Below are 7441 nucleotides of genomic sequence, written 5' to 3'. Positions count from 1 at the left end.
CTTATTGTTAATATTTTTAAATTGTCTTGGTATGTTGTTTCAGAACTGTGAACATTCCTTAGCAAATTATATTATATAATTAAAAGGGTAGATGGAAAAATTCTAAAATATAAAACTCTAATTCTGGTTATTTACTTTCTTCCATTTCACACTTTTCAGTTTCCTATTCTGGATGCTGCAGTATTTTCCTGGAATTCAATGCTCAGTGATTATATTAAAAATAGTAAAGACTCAGGTCCTATGTTGGCTAATGAGCAAGCTATACTCACTCATCTTTCACATTAATCAGATTCCACCAACCTCTGAGTATTCTTTCAAATTATGACTCAGGATATACCATCTGCTCTAATCCAGTCAATCTGGTCATTTTACCACCCACAAAAGTATACACCTCAACCACCATCAACAAAAGCTCTTTATGCTTTTGCCTCTTTAGTGTTCTTATCCTCTTTTTAATTATAATTTCCAAGCAAAAACTTGTGAGCCCCAGGCTATGTTCATTTCTTGTGGTCTTTCAATCTGGGATTTATTCTCCATGTTTAACTAGTCCAACACTTACTGTGAGGTTATATCTTATTCTTGTGCACTAATTTTCCATAGCAAAATTGCCCCAGAATATGTTCTTAAATTCTTGAGATTTATGATTTTCTTATTTTTGTAAAAACACAAAAAAATAATGTTCTGTCATTAAATGACAGCTTCAGCTAATAAATTTCTTAATTGAGAAAATCCCACAATTTATTAATTCATCTACTCCACAATGTCAGAGACAATACAATATATTGAACCCTGTCGTTTTTGATATAATTCTTCTCTTAAAAAATAGTTATTAAATAAGTACATATTTATCAGAAATTTCATTATTGGACTTAAAGAATAATGCAACTTCCAAAAATGTTAACACAGTTCCAGTGTATAGCTTACACACTGCGAACATTCTTCTTCATTTCTCTGATGATGTTAGTAGATAATAAAGCAGGAAAACTTACATCAAAATATAACACTGTGTCCTTGAATATAATGAAAACAACAACAACAAAAGAAAACTATCATTTTTCAAAATGGTAAATTGGCTTTTAAATATATTTTTAAAAGTTACTGAAGTCTCTAAAATAGACAGGAATAAGATAAACAATGACCTGTAGGGGAAAATCAAAGACTGACAGACACCGCTGCTCCTAATAGGGGCCGCTGCTGTTAACAAACCTCCTAGATCCATCAAAAGTTGATTCAAAAAGATTGAAGAAGAGGTCTCAACCCTGATTGAAATGAAATGTCAGCAAGGATAAGAGAAGAAAGATGGAGATTGTATTAAAAGAGAAACTATGTTCAGAAATAAGCTTTGGGACATACACGAATCTAAAATGGCATCTATATCCAGCAGAGCAAATTCATGGGGTCCAGAAAACTAGGTTAGTTTGTCTTTTTGAAGCACTTGTTGAATTCAGAGTTAAATCTGAACATAAATGGATTTAAAAGAGAATCCTTTTTATTGATTTCCAAGGTAAGATGACATATGAGGCAGAGATGTAGAAAGGAATAAAAATTGTTAAGGCTATAAAAGCTTGCTATTTTTCTTCTTTCTTAAAGTTTTCAGTATAAGTACAAATTATGTGCATTTATCTACTGTAAGAAATTGTTTACAGTATGCCATGCTGAGAAAATTGGCCATTAGTTTCCTTTATTTTCTTCATATCAGCCCCTGCCTTATCCCACACACCAGAGATTATAAAATGACTAGGAGTCCAGACTCCCACTGACATGCCAATTTGAAGACAAGGACAAGAGATTTAGTTTTTCAAGGAGGCAGTTGGATGTGGTGGAAAGAATATTGCATTAGTCCTGAAAGTCTAGGGGTTTAATTTCAGTTCTGACAATTCAAGCAGTGGGTTCTGGAAGTCTCACTCGCTATGAACCTCACTGTTTCCAGACTTAAACTGAGGAGAATAATCCCTATTCTTTCCTTGACTAATTCCAAATACAGGATTCAAGTTTTAAATTATGTGGAAATGTGAAGAAATGTACAAATGTAGCATTTTACTATTTCTACACAAACAATTTTAAAAGTCTATCAACTCACTATCTCTCATGTAATCAACATTTCCTCTATCTCGCCTTGTTAAACCATCCCCAGATGTCACTTCCTGGTATATAATCATACCGACCTCAGCCCTCAGCTTGACTCCAAATAAAACTCATGGCAATGTTTCTCCTTTCTGTCATCATCTTTGCAGTTCTCTCACAATGATATATCTTCCCTTAAATTTTCCTAGGTAGCTATGTCCCTTTTTTTGAATTAACTGATACTGCTTTTTTTTTAATGTCCAAACCAAATTCCTCAAAGTATTGTTCAATTGAATTCATTCTCTTTTACACTCACTCATTCACAGCCTATATTTCCCATCATAAAAATACCACAGAAGAGACAAGAAAATGAGGATAAAATAAAACACTCCACTGTATAAGCCAAAATAAAATCTTTTCTATCAGTTCTATGCCCAAAACTAGTCAAAGGAGCATCATAAAGCATAATCATGGAATTTATCTATATGAGTTCAAAACAAATTTGCACTAAATGAAGGTAACACAAGAATGATACAATTAGTTCAAAGAATAAAAAACTAATAACCCATTGATTAATATCTAATAGCACACTTTGTTAAACCACAATTTTTCAGGCATACAATTTTTCCTTCTGATGCTTAAGTTTAGAATGAAATTGTGTTTGCCAAAAGACAAAGTAAAATAAATATAATATTACATTTTGGAATCTTACTGGAAAATTAAAACACTGTCTAGGACTTATATGCAAGACACTTAGAACAAAGTGAGGCAATTTAGTACATAAATTCAATTTTATTTGTTAAAAAAATAGTTATATTTTCAAAGTGCTATATATAATGTTATTGTTTAGATAAAGAAAAGATGTGAATACAAACATACCATTAAAATGATAACAGCTAACATTTATTGCGTATTATCATGTCCCAGAAACCGTTCTACTTTTCTTTATGTGTATTATCTTATTTAAGTCTTATAAAGTTCCCTAAACTTTATTATTATCATTATTTATATTCAAGCTGGCCAACAAATATATATGTATGCATGTGTATATATAAATTGGTTGAAAGAATATATAACTTACATTATTTTAAAAATTGGTGATAATCAAATTTTTCCTGCTAAAAGATATCAACAATATTTCATTGTCCAGAAAATTTTTCTAGATGCCCTTGTTTCATCACTAGCAATAATATGACTATAGAGCCTCAAAGTAATTTTCAAGATTTGAGATAGCCCCAACAGTAGATAAAAATTATCTCCACATTCCGTGGAGAGGAACTATGCCCACAGAGATTAGGCATGTGCTCGGTTGTATAGAGATGAACAATAACTCCTTATGGGAAAACAGTGTATAGAGCTAAAGAAAATAATGTAGCAAACCTAAGACAATGAGGACACAATCAAATACAATACTGAACATACTAAAACGTTAGCTCTTCCTATCAGTTCCATATGAGGAGACAGACAAAATGTAATAAAGGGTAACAATGTCAAGTTAAAGCAATGTGTGTTCATAGGAATGTAACATAACTCTACCATATTGTGTTTAGGTACCCAGGTAGAAAATGGGCTGGGCAATGCAGTGATTTGTAGAAAAATGATGAGATCAGGAAGCTGTCACTACCCCAAGAGCTGAATATAGTAGAGAAATGCAACACTTTTTTTAACGTAAACACAAAATCATAAAACATAAATATTCAGTATTATTTCTACTAGAGCATTCTTTTGGTAAACTTGATTCCCTCTTCTAATACAAATCTTCAAAGATTCCTAGAAGTTCATGCCTGCTATAAAAGACAGTCTTTTATTTTACTCTTTCCTCAATGTTATTAAACAGTATTAATTATTATTAAACCATAATAAATACAGATCATCAAAAAAAACTTGAACATTTGGTTGGCATTTCCATACAGACTTTAAGAGAAAACATCCACAGATTATTTTTACTTTCCAAAGAAGATGAAAACAGTATTTAAAAAGAAGCTGGGTAGGGTTTCCCTGGTAGCGCAGTGGTTGAGAGTTTGCCTGCTGATGCAGGGGACACGAGTTCGTGCCCCGGTCCAGGAAGATCCCACATGCCACGGAGCAGCTGGGCCCGTGAGCCATGTCCGCTGAGCCTGTGCGTCCAGAACCTGTGCTCTGCAATGGGAGAGGCCTCAACAGTGAGAGGCCCGCGTACTGCAAAAAAAAAAAAAAAAAAAAAAAAGGTGGGTTAAGTTGATATTATTTCAGGAAATATGTAATTAAATTGACAATTTTTGTGACCATCATGCAACATTTATCAAGCACCCACATTATGATGTGTGCTACATAAATACACACCCACTACCTCTCGCATTGCTCTTCTTTGTATTGACAAGTTCTGTGTGTGTGTGTTTCTATAGGCAAGTTAAAAAAAAATCAATAATACTTTTCAAACTATGTACAAAAAACGAAAAAGGTACATGAATATTCTCTAGCAAAGACTATAGTATTTTGAGAGAATGACCCTTAATCTCAAAATTCACCTAAATCTCTCTTCTAGATTTGTGACCTCCAAAGAGGGGTGAACGTACAAGAGAACATTTGTATATAATCAAGTGGGAAGCAGGAAAATAGTAAAACTGCTATTTACAATCATTTTTGCCAAAGGAAGGAAATTAAACTTTTGTTAATATTCAGCACATGGACCATAATTGGTCCATAAAAAACAATTTTTTTTGTTTTATACATCAGGTGGCCACATGTTATAGGACAGATTATGTACTCAGAGAAAAAGTTTAGTTTTACGATAGACAAGCAATTAGAACCTCACCATTTAGTTTCATTTTATGACAATTTATTGTAGATTTTGTGTTCCCAGTTAAGCAGTTTGCAAATTATTCTATTTAGCTTTAACCAAACTAGCCCTCCCAAAACTGATAAACAGTTTAAAAACTTCCTACCACCCTTCCTAAAATTCAGATAGGCAAACAACAAGAAAATGACAGATTGACAATCATTTAAATTTCCAGATGAAAATAATCACAACTTAATCAGATATAAAGTGGAGTTGCTCAAAAAATTCAGGAAACTATTATCTAGAACACTATTTGAAATATGTATTTATGTCTCCTATATTTAATGAGAATATTAGATTTGAAATTCATTTATTTCATTAGTCATAGATCAGTTAATACTCAAAGAAGTTTTTGCAAGAATTTGCATGTGTCATTGATGTTCCTAATTGTATAAAGTTAGCACTTTTAAAATTCAGTTAAATCCTTACAGTAAATTGCTAAAAGGTAAGGATCGACGAAGAAACATTTTTTTTTCCACATAGACATTTGCAGTTATCGACAGGGAAGAGTAAATAAGTTATAGAATTTCAAGGTGATTACACTTTTTTCTTTATACAAAATGTTGCCCTATCATTACCGTCTGATAGACACTAATAAGGTAGTATATTTTCAACAGTAAAACAGAAAAAAAAAACACATTTAATTTGTACATCTAAGAAAAATGGAACATTTTAACATTTAGAATCAGAAGGTAAATACTCTTGGAAAGAAATGTGTGCTAGGTAATATCTGTTTAGAAAATAGATATTTGGAAATGTTTCCTTTGGTATACTATTTAGTTGTTGGAAATGGCATATGTGCACCACCCATTAAAGAAACCTGTATCTGCACACTTAAAAAACAAACAGATGAAAACTTGGAGGCAGAAGTTCCTAAGATTAAAAAATCTTCAAAAACCTATCAGTCAGTTACAAAACCATCTGTAAAAAATATAAAAATGCAAAGCATTGTGATTAGTTTGAAAGAACAACTGATTTGTAGCAAGAAATATGTAAATTTTTGATGAAATTAAAATTAAAAATGGATTCTTCTGCAATTTCAATGATAATAAATCTTAAATGGTGAATATGATCTGACACTGGCGATCAAGATAAAATATAAACCGTTGCTGATAGGATTCTTCCATTTAGATATATATATATTTGAGTTATCTTTTTCATCATTGAGAAATATTCAAATTAAGTATTTAAAGAAACTGGAATGAGAATCAGACTTCAATTTAACCAAGGGTTAAGCAAAGATTTTTTAAAATAATGAAGCCTGGGCTTCCCTGGTGGTGCAGTGGTTGGGAGTCTGCCTGCCGATACAGGGGACACGGGTTCGTGCCCCGGTCGGGGACGATCCCGCGTGCCGCAGAGCGGCTGGGCCCGTGAGCCATGGCCGCTGAGCCTGCGCGTCCGGAGCCTGTGCTCCGCGGCGGGAAAGGCCGCGGTGATGAGAGGCCCGCATACCACAAAAAAAATAAAATAAAATAAAATAATAATGAAGCCTACTATTTAAAGTAATTCACTCATTCATTTTATAAATAAATAAATACACGTGTACTGGGGATACATGCTCTATTTAAAAAGTCCCTGATCAGTGAAAGGCAAACTAAACTTTATTATACTGAGGTTATTAGACAGGGTTTTTAAAAGAAAGAGTGAGTAGGATGGTGGGTTAAGAAAAAGACTAATTTTAGTAGAAGGGTCAAAGAGGTCAGTGATTTAAGTAAAATAAATGAAACACACAGGTTAGAACCAGAAACTGAATAGAAGAAAGTTTCACAAAAAAAGGGATGATAATGTTAACTAAAGCATTGTTTCATTTAATTCTAATGACTCAATAGCCATGTGGCCTAATAGCATTATCTCCATTTTTCATCTAAGGAAATAGAAGTTTATAGAGCATACTAAATTGTAAAAAAACACTAGAAAAAAAATGGAAATAATTGGAAAAATGATGCCCCATATGTGGACATTTTTGCTTTAAAGTCATTAACAACATAAATTTTAGATTCAACCACTCTAAATAAGTAGAAATACACAAAATGCATCACCCAGAAAGCACTAAATGTTAAATGAATGGTATTAAGTTATAAAAATAAATATAATAGTCTACAAGGATGTATTGTAAAATATGGGGAATATAGCCAATATTTAGTAATAACTGTAAATGGAACATAACCTTTAAAAATTGTATACAAATAAATAAATTTTTAAATAAATAAATATAATGCATACTAAATTAGACTGGATATAACTAAAATAAGATGAAAAGATAATTATAAAAGACAAAGTATTAAATAATCTATTCTGATTTTTTGATATAGTTATAAAATTTGTTTTCAAAGATTTTTTTGAAATGTCTACTAATAACTTCTGTATACATACATTACTGAAAATCACTTCAGAGTGAAAATGACATGCCCCCTTTTAGTGCCATGTTTATTAGTTTATTTTTATAAAGAAAGACAAGTACAGAAGATTTCTACCTTTGGAAAGTCATAGTGAATTACATTTTATTAATAATTGGTTTCCATATAAGACCAAAGAAGCCTAGATCATTGATTTATTTTA

This window comes from Grampus griseus, assembly GCF_964374135.1.
Source record: "Grampus griseus genome assembly, chromosome: 18".
NCBI lineage: Eukaryota > Metazoa > Chordata > Mammalia > Artiodactyla > Delphinidae > Grampus > Grampus griseus.
The sequence above is the reverse complement of the archived record's forward strand: the minus strand, read 5'-3'. Positions refer to the sequence as shown.